The sequence below is a fragment of the Mobula hypostoma genome, chromosome 18, assembly GCF_963921235.1.
Source record: "Mobula hypostoma chromosome 18, sMobHyp1.1, whole genome shotgun sequence".
Taxonomy (NCBI): Eukaryota; Metazoa; Chordata; class Chondrichthyes; order Myliobatiformes; family Myliobatidae; genus Mobula; species Mobula hypostoma.
The window spans coordinates 62,987,158-63,004,569 of record NC_086114.1 but is presented as its reverse complement, the minus strand read 5'-3'; the positions used below and the strand labels follow the sequence as shown (position 1 = coordinate 63,004,569).

The following is a 17,412-nucleotide window of genomic DNA, read 5'->3' as shown; positions in this document are numbered from 1 at the left end:
CCAACCACCCTCGGAATTCATGTTGTCCCCCCTCCCCTTCAGACGAGCATGGGAGGTCACAGGAGACTGCAGATACTGGAATCTGGAGCATCAGGCTGGGAATCTGTCGCCTACTGAGCAATCGTCAAACGCAGCATTTTTAGCGGAATGACGGGACGACGTGCAGTTAATTCACGGTCTGCCCACCAAATCTTAGTCTTTAATCTTTTGAGTTTTACCGGCAACAAATTAAAGGTTGTTTCATTGCATCTCTGCGGAACGGATTAGATCTGGGTGATTGTTAAAACTTAATCTCTTAATCTGCCGCAGAGCGCAATGGGTTAAATTTCAGGTTTTATTCATTCGGCGGCCGTCAGGCCCCGGTACTGTAACGGTTCCCGTCTCCAGTCTCGCATTATTTCCTGTTCACCTCCCCCCACCCCCACCCCTCCATTCAGGCACATTGTGTGAATTAATCTAAACTGGTTTTTATCACTGGGATTTCTCGCGGATTAAATTACACTGTCAGAAATGTTGCCATCAAATCCTGGACCCGATGATCTGTCAGCAACCCGCGATGTTCTGAAATGCCCTGATGAAGGCTGTCATCCCGTAACGTCCTTTCCAGCATTCTATAAGAGTGCTGCTCTGGGTTTCCAGCATCTGCAGAATCTCTTGTCTTTATTTTCTGAAATTATCGACTGCGCTACAATTGTGAAGCTCCTCACTTTAACAGTGACCATCGTAAAGAATGATTTTTGTTGGCACCGTGTCGACAGTAACGTTCAAACCTCTAGCAATTAACGCGAAATGAACACTTCCAACTGACAGGAATATCCTGAGGCAGAGCTACACAGAATCTTGCCGAAGGAATTCTGTACAACTCTGCGTAAGAAACTCCCGCACTGAACGACATCTGCGCTTCCGATTTCCAGCTAAACTCAAGCCACTGCCAATTTTGTGCAGAAATTGTAACCGAGTACGTATACACTCTGAGCCAATGAAAAATAGTGGATTTTTTTCCCTTAAAAGATCTTTGCCCAAAGTGTTAAGACACAAATACATACCGCCCCTTCGGATGCAAGCGCTTTCAACATTAAAGACAGCGGTTTTAAAAATCGAGATGTTTCTGCACCTCCCGCTTAGAGTGTTAAAAAAAACCTTCCTAGTGATCAGGTGTCGGGGCACTGCAGAGGTGGAGACTGGGGAGCGAGGCAGGGAGATGATGGGGACAGGGATTGGAGGGGAGACCGGGACAGTGGAGGGCAAGAGTGTGGACAGGAGGGGGGAATATACATCTTGGGGATTGGAGGGGGAGAGCGTATTGATTGAAGGGAAGAGAGATATAGGACTGTGATGAGGGTATTGTGGATCGGAGGGGGAAACTGGAAATTGCGGGGGGGGGAGTATTGAGGAGTCAGGGACTAGAGGGGGTCTAAACAGTCCAGACGAGGTGGGAGGGGGTGTCGGGGAAGAGAGAACGACAGATCAAACGAGACAGACAGACAGCAGCAGACAATCGGAAAGAAAAGCTACAATGAGACCGCAGAATTTGCCGCAGTGCCCACTCTGCTGTGATCCCTCGGCTTCTGGAAGCGCTCGCTGAGGCTCTGAGTTTGCACACTATTGTTCCCCCCACCCCCCACCCCGGATGCCCCAAGAGGCAGGCAGGTCCTCTCTGGGAGTGGGGTAGGAGAGGGTGCACCACTCACCCAGAATCACAGTCAGCGGAGGAACACCCGGGGGTGCGGGGGGAGGGGGGGAAAGAGTCGTCCTGTTAATGGAAGGTGATGGTGACAAGTAATTACCATCGCCCCCTTTTATGTCGGCAAAAAATAAACCCTGAAGCTTCGGAATCCTCAGTGAAATCTGAATCACAGAAGCAGGAGAGATAGTCATTATTTTTGGTGGTGGGGAGGGAGGTGATAGCGGCGAATGCTTTACAGACAGAGAGGTGTGTGCGATTTTAAATCAATAGACAGTCCACACCATCACATATAATCGTCCGCGGTCCCTAATCTCATTTCCAAACTATACTGCAACATTCGCCTATTGTTCGTTACAGCGAGAAAATAAGTTATCATATTTTCTGTACTTGCAAGAAGAGCTCCACCAGTCTGCCTCGCTCAGCCCACCCTCCCACCGTCCCTCCCTTCCCCGGTAACCCGTACCTACCCGCCGCTCGCCGGCCGCACACTCTCCCTCTGCTGCCTCCCGCGGCCTCGGATGGATTCCAAGGCGGAGCCGCCCAGACTGGATCCGCCTTCTCTCAGACTCTTCACCAATGCACCAGCACCATTAACCCCTGCAGCACCACGGCGAGAGGCGGGGAGAGCGCGGGCACTAGGGGAGTGCGGGTGCGGGGAACGTAGAGAGAGGCAGGACCACGCAGAGTACGCGGGGCCGGCGGCGGGACAGAAAACAGGCGGGCGGCGAGGGGGAGAGAGAAGACAAGGACACGCACGCGTGCGGATAGGGGCTTCAATGGGAAGGAGAGAGAGAGGCGGCGGGGAGTGAGGGAGTGATGGCGAGGCAGGTAACAGAGACGGTGAGACAGACACTGGATGTGGAGACAGACAGATAAAGAGGGGTGTGAAGACGCAGGCAGGCATTGGGATTTAACAAATATGGATGTAGAGACGGAAACATGCTGGGATATGGGTCAGAAAAAGGATCCACATGGGATGTTGTTAACAGACACAGGGATGTGACAGATATGGATCAGGAGACAGAAGCAGACGGTCAGACACTGAATGGGATGTGGGTCAGAGACAGGAAGACAGAGCGAGGGAGTCAGACATACAGGAAGACGGGTGCTCTACACCTCTGGGCCTGTGCTACCAGCTCAGCACCCCCCCCCACCTTTCCATTTTCAGTTTCTGATGTTATACCCAACTGCCTCACAGTCCAGACCACTCCCAGACAGATGTACAGTATCTCACACATCTGGCTACTTTACTGATTCCTTAAACAGGGCAGCGTCATCCACACCAGCTTCCAGTCCCACCCTGGACTTGCCAACATCTGCCCCACTATTCTGGGCACACATTCCTACATAGACCAGCTACAGACATTTACTGCTATCCCTTAACGCAAGAAATCTTAGTTGATTTTAAAAGTCACAGTCTGGAAGTTTCAGGGTCATTGTTATGCATTTATTTAACAAAATGAATTTAAATACTCCTGGTGCACTGGTGGGACTTGAACCTATGTCTCTCTGAATAAATTGTCTAAGCCTGTGAATTACTGATCTGCTAACTTGACTTCAACACGACCAGACCTGATTTGTAACCAGGGGACCATTCCTAATCTGTGTTAGGATCAAAGCGGTTCCTGGAGTTTTTGCACTGTGGATTTTACAGGGAGCTGACTGTTTCCTGCTGCCATTTTGTGCAGCTGTTGGCCATTTTGTGTTCAGAATGTGAGGGGGGGGGGGTTCACTAACCAGTGAGCGGGACTTGTGGCCAGCGGGAAATGTGAAGTGTCTCTCTGTGCCAGGATTATGCTCTCCCCAGGCTGGAGAACATTTAGCAAGGGGCTGCATGGCAAAAATCAATGCTTTCCTCCAGGTCCAGGCTCTGGTGAGAATCGGCTCAGGTCTTTCTCGGGCTACAACGTTTGGGCCTTGCATCAAGCAGCAGGCAGTGAAGTGAAAATAAAAAAAACAACAAATCCCCAGAAGCCTGGTAGTCTAAAATAAAAACAGAAAATACTGGAAGTACTCAACAGACCAGGCAGCATCTGCAAGATGGGGGATGAAGTTAATACTTCAAGTTTCCCAGCTCAAAGGGGCTTCAACCTCAAATACTAACTCTTGTTTCTTTTCATACAGAAGCTGCCTGACCTGCTGAGTGTTTCCAGAATTTTCTGTTTAATTACTGCAGAAAGTTACAGAGTCCATGTCAGCCCATCTATGAAGATTATCCCCATCTTCCAACACATGACCTGTTGTCTTCTACACTGAGGCAATTCCAGTGCTTGTCCAGACACTTCTCATAGGCTGTCAGTGCCTCTGTTTCCACACTCTCTCTGACCACATACTCACCACTTGCTGTGTGAGAAAGGTCCTCTTCAAATCCCCTCGAAATCTCTTATCCCCTACCCAAACTCTATTTCCCTCTGGTTTTACTTACCTCTGATAAGTTCAAACTTGAAGGTACGGTACAGGATTCTTTGCAGTATGGAGGAACAGAAGGATCTTGGAGTCCATGTTCATAGACCCCTCAAAGTTGCAGCACTAATTGATAGGGTTGTTCTGAAGGCATACGGTGTGTTGGCCTTCATTAGTCAGGGGATTGAGTTCAAGAGCCACGACGTAACGTTGCAGCTCTATAAAGTTCTGGTTAGATCACACTAAGCGTATTCAGTTTTTGTCTCCTCATTATAGGAAAGATGCGGAAACTTTAGAGAAGATGTGGAGGATATAGACTAGGATGCTGTATGGAGCATGCATAGGTAAGTGATGTAGGACTTTTCTTTTTAGAGTGATGGAGAATGAGAGGTGACTTGACAAAGGTGTATAAGATGATAAGATTCATAGGTAGAGTAGACAGCCAGAGACATATTCCCAGGGCAGAAAAGACTAATACGAGGGGGGCATCATTTTAAGGTGATTGGAGGAAGGTATAGGAGGGATGTCTGAATTTTTTACATACAATGATAGGTACATAGAACACATTGCCAGGGTGGCATAGAGTCCTGGAGAAGTACAGCACAAAAACAGGCCCTTTGACATATCTAGTCCATGCCAAACCATTTAAACAGCCTACTCCCACCGACCTGCACCCAGACCATACCCCTCCGTATCCCTACCATCCATGTACCTATCCAAATTTCTCTTATATGTTGAAATTGAGCTCACATGCACCACTAGCACTGCAGCTCATTCCACAGTCACACAACTGTCTGAGTGAAGATGTTTCCTCTCATGGTCCCATTAAATGTTTCACCTTTCACCCTTAACCCGTGACCTCTAGTTGTAGTCCCACCCAATCTCAGTGGAAAAAGCTTACTTGCATTTCCTCTATCTATACTCCACATAATTTTGTATACCTCTAGCAAATCTTCTTTCAATCTTCTAAGTTTCAAGGAATAAAGTCCTAACCTATTCAATTTTTCCCTATAACTCAGGTCCCCCAGACCTAGCAACATTCTTGTAAATTTTCTCTGTACTCTTTCAACCTCATATACATTTTTCCTGTAGGTAGGTGACCAAAACTGCACACAATTCTCCAAATTAGGCCTCACCAATACCTTCTCCAACTTCACAATAATATCCCATCTTCTGTATTCAACACTTTGATTTATGAAGGCCAATGTGCCAAAAGTTTTCTTTATGACCCTATCTACCTATGATGCCACTTTCAATGAATTATAGACCTGTATTCCCAGAATCCACTGTTCCACTGCACTCCTCAACGCCCTACCACTCCCTGTGTAAGACCTACCCTGGTTTGTCCTCATGAGATACAACACCTCGCACTTATCTGCATTAAATTCCATCCGCTATTTTTCAGCCCATTTTTCCAGCTGGTCCAGATCCCACTGCAAACCATAATAGTCTTCCTCACTGTCCACTCCGTCCCAAATCTTGGTGTTATCCGCAAATTTGCTGATTCGGTTATCCATACTATCATCCAGATTGTTGGTATAGATGACAAACAGCAACGGACCCAGCACCGATTCCTGCGGCACTCCACTACTCCCAGGTCTCCAGTTGGAGAGACAACCATCTGCTGCCACTCTCTGGTTCCTCCCACAAAACTGATGTCTAATCCGATTTACTACCTCTTCTTGACTGCCGAGCAACTGAACTTTCTTGACCAACCTCCCATGGGGGCCCTTGTCAAATGCCTTTCTAAAGTCCATGTGGACAACAACCACTATCTTGCCTTCATCAGCTTTCCTGGTAACTTCCTCAACAATCTCTAAGATTGGTTAGACATAACCTTGCATGCACAAAGAGTGGTGATAGAGGCCGACCATCCGGGAAGCTTAAGATACTCTTAGATAGGCACATGAATGAAAGAAAAATTGATGGCTATGTAAGAGGGAAGGGTGAGATAAATCTTGGAAGAGATTAAAGGTGCTGTGCTGTACTGTTCTAAGTTCAATGGTAAGGGGGGAAAGATTCCTGCACTCTACCCTATCTATTCCCTTTACCATCACAGATAATTGAACCCAAACCTAAGCTGTCCTCGGTGTAATTTCTAATGACTGTAATGTATCTATGAGTGGTTGGACTGTCTCTGTATCGCCACATCCGAAAACAATAAAATGGACAGAGAACCAAAGAGAGATCAGTGGAGGTTTCCCTGGTATCTTTCACGCCCCACACCCCACCCCCCCCCATTGTTACTTGCAATCTGTGGGACACGGGTATCTATCTCTTTATTTATTTAGAGATATAGCACAGAACAGGCTTTCCTGACCCTTCGAGCCACACAGCCCATCAACCCCTGATTTAACTCTCACCTAATCCCGGGACAATTTAAAATGACCAATTAATCTACTAACCTTTGACTGTGGAAGGAAACTGTAGCAGCTGATGAATCCCCACGCATTCCACAGGGAGGACGTACAGACTCCATACAGATGACATCAGAATTGAACTCCGAACTCCAACGCCCGGGCTGTAATAGTGTCGCGGTAACCGCTACGGTACCAGTGTCTTCTGCTGGCCCTGACCTGCAGCGTTTCCTCATGTCAGTGAGGTCCGCCATGCACACAGGCAGACTACATCAGCGCCAGAGCAACTGTAGGGTACCGTCAGATATTGAATGGCGGTAGGCCATTCTGTCCATCAACGTATTTGGTCCCATGGGGAGAATCTCATTAAAACCTATCGAATGTTGAAAGGACTGGACAGAAAGGATGTTGAGAGAATGTTTCCTATAGGGCACAACCTCAGAATAGAAGGACATCCCTTTAGAACAGAGATGAGGAAGAATTTCTTTAGCCAGAGGGTGGTGAATCTGTGGAACTTATTGCCATAGACTGTTGTGGGGTCAAGTTATTGGTTATGTTTAAAGCAGAGGTTGATAGGTTCGTGATTAGAAAAGGTGTCAAAGGTTACGGGGAGAAGGTAGGAGAATGGGGTTGAGAGGGAAAATTAATCACCCATGATGGAATGGCAGAGCAGACTCGGTGGACCGGATAACCTAATTCTGCTCCTGTGTCTTATGATCTTAGTCCTCTGCCCTCTCCCATAACACTGTAGCCTGCCTTCAAGTATTTCTTATCCAACTCTCTTCAGAATATCTCTGTTGAACCAACAAATTTTCAGGGATTGCATTCCAGTTCGCAATAGCTCAAGGTGAAGAATTAATCTTTCATAACCCCTCTGGATGTAACAATGTAAGAAATTGATACAGCATGCACAAAATGCTGGAGGAACTCAGCAAGTCAGGCAGCATCTATGGAGGGGAATAAACAATCAACATTTCGGACATGACCTTCTTCTTCACCTCTTAGCCACCTTCTAGCTCTCTCCCACCAACCCATCTTCCTCCTCACCTGGCCATACTTTCTTCTCACTACTACCATTGGCAGGAGGTACAGGAGCCACCAGTTCAGGAACAGTTATTACCCTACAACCACCAGGCTCCTGAACCAGTGAGGATAACTTCACTTACCTCAACTCTGAACTGATTCCACAACCCACTCACTTTCAAGGCTTCACAACTCATCTTCCCAGTTTTTTTTTAATTTGCACATTATGTCTTCTTTTGCACATTGGTTGTTTGTTAGTCTTTGTTTATATATAGATTTTTGTAAAACCTATTGCATTTCTTAATTTTCCTGTAAATGCCTGCAATAAAATGAATGACAAGGTGACATACACTCCAGTGGCCACTTTATTAGGTACACCTGCTCATTAATACAAATATCTAATTAGTCTATCATGTGACATGCAAACACGGTCAAGGGATTCAGTTGTTGTCCAGACCAAACATAAGAATGGGGAAGCAATGTGACCTAAGTGACTTTGACTGTGGAATTATTGAGGCTGGTTTGAGTATCTCAGAATCCACTGATCTCCCGGGATTTTCACACACAGGAGTCTGTAGAGTTTACAGAGAATGGTGCCAGAGACAAAAACAGACATCCAGTGAACAACAGTTCTGTGGGAGAAAACACCTTGTTAATGAGGGGTCAGAGGAGACTGGCCGGACTCCTTCAAGGTAACAAGAAGGTGATAGTAACTCAAATAACCATGTGTTACAACAGTGGTGTGCAGAAGAGCGAGTCTGAACACATAATGTGTTGAGCCCTGCAGTGGATGGGCTACAGCAGCAGAAGATCATGAATATAGACTCAGTTGCCACTTTATTAGGTACAAGAGGTATCTAATAATGTGGCCATTGAGTGTATACATACTCTGATAATAAATTTGACTTTTAGTTTTACTTTGAGGGTATGGATAAGGATATGTGGAACAGAAACTCTAACACAACAGAATGGGTTGAATTGGTTTTCACTGGAGGTTAGTTGTGTTCTGTTGCTCCTAAAGGGTTACACTGCAGGAGAAAAGCATTGGTGATCTTCTGAGGATTGGACCTCAGCATCCCACAAGGGTGGGGAGGGTGTGGTACACATACTTTCACACCCGTTTGAGGTGCTGGAAGGATCTCTGGCAGATGCCCCTCAGAGCTGTGCCCCTGCCTTTTGTAACCCTGAGAAGCAAGGAGATATTTTGGAGAGATCAGATTCCACACTCCACAGCTGCCCGTCACACCGGGAAGAGCTTCACAGGCTGGCTGTGGAAAGGAGGAGATTTAATGTTTAAGAGCTGCTTTCTTTGCATACACCCTTCTACTAAAATACAGCATAGATTTCTTTATATTTCCTCCTTGGAATGGAGGGGGAATTCGGCCCATCCATGAATCGTGTGGTTAGCTAGGCCATCTCCAAGGTGTTTAATGAACCCTTTCAGTGGTAGGTATGGAGTCACATAAAGGCTAGACAAGGTGCTGACTTGATCCCCTGATATTAGTGAAAGACAGACTTTAGAGCTCTTCCTTAGAGTCATCGAGTGCTACAGCCCATCTAGTCTGAGCCTAGTCCCATCAACCTGCATCTAGACCATAGCCCTCCATACCACCACCCCCAATCCATGTACTTATCCAAACTTCTCCTAAATGTTGCAATCAAACCCAAATCCACCACTTGCACTGGCAGCTCGTTCCACACTCTCACCACTCTCTGAGTGAAGAAGTTCCCCCTCATGTTCCCCTTAAACGTTTCACCTTAACCTATGAGCTCTAGTTTTAGTCTCACCCAACCTCAGTGGAAAAAAGTCTGCTTGTGTTTACCTTATCTAAGCCTTCATAATTGTGTATACCTCTGTCAAATCTCCCATCATTCTCCTACGCTCTACGGAATAAAGTCCTAATCTATTCAATTTTTCCCTATAATTCAGGCCCTCATGTTCAAGCAACATCCTTATAAATGTTCCCTATACTTGTTCAATGTTATTTACATCTTTCCTGTAGGTAGGTGACTAGAACTGCACACATTAATTCAAATTAGACCTCAGCAATGTCTTATAAAACCTCAACATAACATCCCTCTCCTGTACTCAATGCTTTGATTTATGAAGGCCAGTGTGGCAAATGCTCTCTTTAGGACCCTGTTGTGGTGGAAAGACTTGTGTTTCTCTAAGATCCCGAGAGCGATGCCGTCTGGAGCCTGACTACCCGGTGCTTAGTTCCAGGTACGAACACCCGTGACAGTAAGATCAAGGGGGGGAGGTTCCAGACAAAGAGCGATCCAACCAAGACCTCAACGGTGAAGCTGGTGGAAGATGTTGACACATAGCAACGGCAGTGAAGATGGAGGAGAGTCCCAGTCCTCTTGCATTCCATGTCACTGGATCCCGACCCTGATCTGTCAAGGACTGCGTTGTGGCTGCCCATGTTAAACAAAGTCCCACGCACCCGTTCTCCATCAAGGGAATCCACCCTGACATCTTGGTTGAAGCCCTACGGTAACTTAACGTGGGTAGTGGGGAAGGGGGCAGGGCTGTGAGGTCTGAAGCAGAATATATACATCCTGGATCAGTCCCTACAGCCACCTGAAGGTTCACCAATTGACAGCCCCTTAGGAGAACATCATTCTCGGCTCGAGTGATTGCACATCAGTAACTGGCTATAGAGCACTCCAAGATTTTCATAGTTGTTCTCACTCAGACTGACTTTTAAACATGGAATGTGGAACAGTATTGTACAGGAACAGGCCCTTGGTCATGCCATCTTGTGCTGAAGTAATTTAGCTACCGAGACCTAATCCCTACCGCCTACACGAGTCCATACCCCTCCATTCTCTGCACATTCATGTGCCGGTCTACGAGCACAGCATGGCAACAGTCTCTTCTGACCCAATGATCCTGCGGCACCTCATTACACACACGATCAATTAGCCGTACATCTTTGGAATGTGGGAGATGACTGGAGCACCCGGAAGAAACCCATGCGGCCACGGGGTGAACGTACAAGCTCCTTACAGAAGGTGGAAGAACCAAAGCCAGGTATCTGGTGCTGTAACAGCATTACACTAAATGTTATGCTACCTTGTCATCCAATCTCAAATGCCTCGATTGAATCTGCCCCTACCACCAGCCCATGCAGCACATACAAGGCACCCACCACTCCTGTGCAAAAAACACACCCCGCACACACCTCTGAATTTACCCCCTCCACCTTGAATCTATGCTTTCTGGCGTATTTTAGTCCGGATTTATTTCATTGAATAAGTTGAGGTTCACCCAGCAGCTGTGGCTGGATTAGGATCAGCCTCCAAGCCATTAAATCCAAGAGTGTACAGTATATTGTTCCCAACACTGAACCTCAAGACTAGTTCAATGTCTCCTGCAGCACACACTGTGCAGAATGCACATCAATAACATTAACACTGCCAGAGCGGCTGATGTTTTTGGCTCAGATGTTTAACCAGTGTTTCCAATGCTCCTGGACATAGAATATGGAACACTATAGTACAGCACACACTCTTCAGCCGACAATGTAGTGCTAACCTTCTAACCTACTCCGAGATCAATCTAACCCCCTCCCTCCTTCATTCTTATTTCATCCATGTGCCTATCTAAAAGTCTCTTAAATGTTCTCTTAAACGTATCTGCCTCTACCACCACCCCTCTGTAAAAGGACTACCTCTGCCATCCGCCCCCCCCCCACCGACCCCCAGACAATCCTCCAATCATCTGAAAATGATGCCTGCTCATATTAGCCATTTCTGCCCAGGGTAAAAGGCGCTAACTGTCCACTCTATCAATGCCTCTTATCATGGTGTAAACCTCACTTAAGTCACCTCATTCCCACCGCTCAACTTAAGCTACCCTCATAAGATATGGTCTCCAACCCAGGCAGCTTCTGGCAAATCTCTGCCCATAAAGGTGTCATTAAGAGGGAGCATTTACCTTGTATATTTTTTTAGCTGTGTAGGGGTCATTTCACAGTAATCCAGTTGCCATTTTAGGCGTATTATTATGTATCATTTACATTTAAAGCTCATTTCTCACTGGTCATTGAGGTCTTTAAATGTTACTAAACCCATCCTGTCCTCTCTCCACTGAAAGGTTTGCAATTATACAGAACTAACATGAAGCAGGAAATTATTGCTCTGAGCTTAAAAATAGCTCAGTGCACATTACGAGCTGATGCACACAACATTTAAATCCTCTGTCCTGGATAGTTCTGATGGAAAACTAAACCTTCTGAGGTAATTCAAGATGAAGATCCAAGATTCAAGTTTATTTGTCTCGTGTGCTTTGAAAAACACAGTGAAATGCGTCAACAACAAACACACCTGAGGATGGGCTGGGGGCAGCCTGCAAGTGTCCGTAAGACCTTAAGGCATAGGAGGTAGAATTAGGCCATTCAGCCCATATTCCGGTGCCATCATAGCATGTCCTCAATGCTTGGCAGAACAACTCCGACTCTAGAACCAGCCGACCTGAGGGGGTTTCCTCATCCACACTCTGCCAGTCCGACATCCATCAGCTGACCGCGGGTGTCCCACACATCTGTGTCACTGGTCTTTCAGCCCAGAGCGGAGACCTAGATTCCGGCCAAACTTGTAATCCGCTCCCCCATCCCTGTCCCTAAACCCTAACCTGACCCCTAACTCCCCTCTCTGTCCCTAAAACCATCCCCATGAACTTAAAAAACAATTAAAATTAAACAATAAAACAATTAAATCTGAGCTGTGACTCAATGGATGTGCCATCTTGGAAGCAACAATGGTCCAGCCCCACTCTTTATTGATCAGGTACACAAATGATCCCACAATACTGTAAATACAAAGGGGTTTCCAATTTTAGTTGGAGATTAAAACAGAGAAGTTTTCAGTATTGTACAGTATTACAAAATGTTTATGACTCAGGAGGACATTCAGCCAATCGTGTCTGTGTACTGTGCTCCGTGCTTGGAGATCTGGAGTCTAGTCCTCGGCTCCACACTCAAAAACAGTTACTTTCCCCAAGCAGGACTGACCACTCCCTCCACCTACTACCACACCCCACCATACCCCCAACCACCACTACCTCATTATTAACTGTCAGAGTCACCTTATGTACAGACACTCCTGTGCCTAGCGTCACTTTATGGGCATACAGTCAATCTGTACAGTACGCTATCTTACATATTTGTATTTATTGTGTGTTTTTTGTGCTGCATCAGATCCAGAATAACAATTATTCTATTCTCCTTTACACTTATTTACTGGAAATTATATTAAATAATTTTGAATCCTGAAAGCCAGAAACATGGAAGAATGACAAAAGGCATCCATGGGTGTTGTGCTGTCCCAGGTTGCTGGGTCTTGGGACCAGATGTCTGCGTGAGCAGGAGGCATGAGAGCCGGTCAGTCGGTGAGCTTGGAGTTCAGGGCTCCGCCATCAGCTAGTCTGGGGGCTAATACTGAAGATCAAAGCCTGAAGGGCGATTGGAGTCAAAGTCTGATGGCCAGAGCTGGGACACTGGAGACCTGGAGGCCTGAGCTGGAAACTGGAGACTGCCATTTGTACTAACAACCAACACAACTTAAGGATGTGCTGGGGGCAGCCTGCGACACCGACAGACAAGCCTCCAACTCCAGGACAGGCCAAATCGGGGCTTTCAGCCTCCATTTGACTTGCCAACTCACAGACATCAGGCCTCTAACTCGCAGACTTAGTGGGCTTCAGGAGACTGGAGGCTGGGGTTGCCAACTTTCTCACTCCCAAATAAGGGACAAAAGGAGCATTCAAATACGGGACACTTGTGTTTACCCCGAGAAAGACTCCCATGACCATGAAGCCTTGCGTGGGCACCTGCGTGCGCATATGTGACGTGCGCATACGTGACGTGCGCATTGCGTGTACGTGCCGATTTTTTTCCTACAAATCGGTTTTGGCTTAATCTTCCTGATTCTATTAAGTGAAACTACACTGTACATACATTATTTCTACTTTATATAGGCTGTGTATTTATCATATCATTCCTGATTTTTCTATATGTTAGTGCTTTAGGTTCTATGTGTGATTTGGTAGGTTATTTTTTGGGTCTGGGAACGCTTAAAAATTTTTCCCATATAGATTAATGGTAATTGCTTTTTCGCTTTACACATCATTTCGGCTTACGAACAGTTTCATAGCAACGCTCTACCTTAGCGGGATAATACGGGACAAGGGCGGTTCTTCCGTATGGGACAAACCAATTTAGCCCAATATACGGGATGTCGCAGCTAATACGGGACAGTTGGCAACCCTACTGGAGGCCCAGAGGCCTGTCTGGAGACTGAGGTCTATCCTGCATTTGAAAGACTGTCTGCATGTGGGTAAGCGGGTGGGAGGAAGGAAAGGGGTTTGTTTTTTGTTGCTGTTTTCTGTGTTGTTCTGCCATCTATCATGGTATGCTGTGCTGATGCTGGAATATGTGGCAACACACTTGCAGGCTGTCCCCAGCACGTCCTTGGTTTGTGTTGGTCGTAAACACAAACGATGCGTATCATTGTGTTTCCATGTACACGTGATGAATAAATCTGAATCTTCGTGCTGGTAGCTGAGAAATCCAGTCATGAGTTCAGGTTTTCCCAGAAACCGGGGAGAATGTGGAACTCGCTCCACTGGGAGTGGTCCATGATGAACCCCATGGGACTGATGGGGTGAAGGAGAATTTGGAGGGCGACAGACAGAGAGATGGTGTTGGGTGGAGAATGAACACCATCACGGGTAAGGAAATGGAGTGGCCTGTTCCTGCTCAAGAAAGCATCCATTTTAACCATCCTCACTGAGCGAATCCTTTGGAAAGACGTCATTAGTGCCTTTGCTAAAGGAAGCTGTTGGTTACCCAAATTCATTTAATTCCCTGATATACTGACCACCACAAGCAGTGTGGATTTCACAGAATTACAGGGTTTGACTCTCTCTTCTGCATAAAGAAAGATGATATCATGAGCAGCAGCTGCCTGGCCCACTTTGTAAGGATATTATTTTTGCTTAGTCACGTATCTGGTGCATATCGAAGCCTAGTGCTGTCACTTAACCACGAGCAGGTCACACTGGGAGGATGGCCCGGGAGTACAGAGCAGATTCAGGTTCTGTTTCATTTATTTATCATTGTACAGTGAAACAGTGGGATGTACCCTTTGCATGAATAACCAACACAACCTGGGGGCAGCCCGTGACACACAGAGACAGCCCTCCAAACCCAAATCGGGGCTTTCAGCCTCCATTCGACTTGCCGACTCACAGACATCGAGCCTCGTGCTTTCCCAGTAGAATCGCAGACTCAGCGGGCTTCAGCCATCAGGCCTTGATTTTCCACTGAGGGGATTCCTCTCCCTGCTTCCACTTAACTCCAGAGACCCCCCAACCACGGTGAGATCGTCAAGGTCAGTCAGTGTGTGATCAAAGTACATATATCACAATACACTACCTTGAGATCCATTTTCTTGCAGGATAATGAAGGAATACAATAGGATTTATGAAAAACTATCCGTAAACAAAGAGTTATAAATAACCAATGTGCAAAACAAGATAAATTATGCAAATAGCAAATAAAAAGTAAATAAGTTAACACTGAGAAGATGAGTTGTAGAGTCCCTGAAAGTGAGTCGGTAGGTTGTGGGGTCAGTTTAGCACTGGGTTGAGTGAAGACAGGACTCTTCTCAGGTCTCAGTTACTTGTAAGGGTTTGACAAACGCAGAGGAAGGTGGACCCCTGGCATTTGTTCTGCTTGGAGCCCGGAGAAAATCAGCCTAGCCAGCAACCTGGACCCTGAGGATTTTCGTCAAACGCCTTAATAAAGAGAAACTGCTTGGTCTGGGTAACATTGGCCCCCTCAACAAAGAAACAGCCGGTTATTTTCACAGATCTGTCAACCTGAAGAAAGGAGTGTGTTACAGCCTCAGCTGGAATTATCATCCAATTGGAGACCAGAACCAAGCTGGAGAGTTTTAGAATTTGGCAGAAACTTCCGTTTCATTGGGATCACCTCATATTTTAGCTTTTGTCACTCTTCTCGCAGAACACAGAGAACAATACAGTACAGTACAAGCCCTTCTGCCCACGATGTTGTTACCAACATTTTAACCTACTCAAAGGTCAACAGAATCCTTCCTCCCACATAGCCTTCCACTTTTCTTTCATCCATATACCTATATAACTGTCTCTTAAATGTTCCTAATGTATCTCCCTCTACCACCACCCTGGCAGTGTTTTCCATGCACCCACTATTCTTCATGTAAAAAAACCTCCCTCGATATCTCTTGTTTGGGTAGCCTCCAAACTGATGACACGAACATTGATTTCTCCCACTTCTGGTAACTTCTCGTAACTTCTCTCCCCTCCTCTCTTCTCTATTCTGGCTCCCCTCTTACCTCTTTGTCTTCTCTTCACCCGCCTATCCCCCCACCCCACCCCACCCCTGCTGCTCCTCCTTCGCTTTCTCCCATGGCCCACTCCTCTCCTGTCAGATCCTTCTTCTTCAGCCCTTTATCTTTTCCACCAATCACCTCCCAGTTTCTCACTTCATCCTTCCTCCCCCATCCACCTACTTTCCCCCTCACCTCGTCTCACCTATCACGTTCCAGCTTGTACTCCGTCTCCTCCCCTCCCCAACCCACCTTCTTATTCTGGCTACTTACCCTTCCCTTTCCAGTCCTGATAAAGGATCTCGGCCCAAAACCTCGACTCTTTATTCCTCTCCATAGATGCTACCCGGTCTGCTGAGTTCCTCCAGCATTGTGGATCTGCAGAATCTCTTTTGTTTCTGATATCTCCCCTACATTTTCCTCCAATCACCTTAAAGTTATGCCATCTCATGTTAGCCGTCCAAAATTCTGCTGCCTGTGACCCAACTCACAACAAGTCTCAGTCAACCTTCAGCCCTAAATCAGCAGCTGGTCTTGAAATGACACCTCAAGCCCATGTTGAGTCGCTTGACCTCCATAACCTCCTCTAACTCCCACCAGATCCCCGCTCTTCCACTTCTAAACTCCAACCTCCATCCTATTCCTTTGCTCCAAGCCTTCAGCTGCACGAGTTCCAAGCTCCAGAATTCTTTCTTGAAACCAATGCATCTCTCCACCTCTTCTCATTGAAGAATATAAATCACCTATAATCAAATGATGGAACAGATTCGAAAGGTTGAAAGGCCTAATTATGAAATATGGTCTTGAGAAGTTTCCTAAGACTGTCGATCGAAGGGAGATTGAAACATTCAGGTGAGCGCTGGCTGACTGCCTTCAGGTCACCGGGGATTGCTCTGCTACCAAAGAACCTGCTGCTGTGCCCAGAGAATGTAACACACCTTTTCTGCGTTTTGGATGTGGTCTTAGACAATAGACTTTTTTTTTGCCAGTCTTAGAGGTTTTTTTAAATTCTGTGTTTTTCACCCAATCACTCATTTTTTTTGTGCAGGGTGGGGTATTTAGGGGTTTGATGTGTCTGTTCCATTTGTGTTTGTTTTTTTGTTGTGCCTTCCTTTTCTGTCTCGGTTTCATGGTACCTGGAGAAGAAGAATTTCAGAGTCGTATACTTTGATAACAAATGAACCTTTGAACCTGACTTAGCATCTTCTTCCACGGAAACCAAGGTCATTCCCGCTGGCTGTCCAGTAAGTCCCTAAGCTTGTGCGGCACGGTAAGAGGAGGATTGGTAGTGTAACAGTTTACAGAGCCAGCAATTGGGTGTCTGGAAGGAATGTGTATGTTCTCCCTGTGCCCGTGTGGGTTTCCTCCCCACATCCTAAATATGCACGGATGCGGTTAGTAAGTTGAGGGCTTGCCATGATGGTGTTGGAAGCACGGTGACCCTGTGGGTTGTGCTCCACGCATCCTCAGACTGCGCTGCTTGTTGATGCAAATGATCTGTATGTTTCAATGTTTCTACGTACACGCGACAAATAAAGCAAATCTCTTTATTATCTTGCATTT

At 46.4% G+C, this 17,412-nt stretch overlaps 1 protein-coding gene across 4 annotated transcripts in view; it reads right to left on the bottom strand.

The window, feature by feature from the left end:
• LOC134358588 (microtubule-associated protein 1A-like) overlaps positions 1–17,412 on the bottom strand; it is a 181,281-nt gene that overhangs the window by 53,483 nt on the left and 110,386 nt on the right. Inside the window, exon 1 of one of the 4 annotated variants that reach the window (XM_063070992.1) lies at positions 2,155–2,205. The exons of 2 other annotated variants lie outside the window; for them this stretch is intronic. The gene's annotated coding sequence lies outside the window, so the exon portion shown is untranslated. Of the gene's footprint in view, positions 1–1,046; positions 1,068–2,154; positions 2,206–17,412 lie in introns of those variants that run through there. One more of the 4 variants, XM_063070993.1, reaches the window with a different exon arrangement.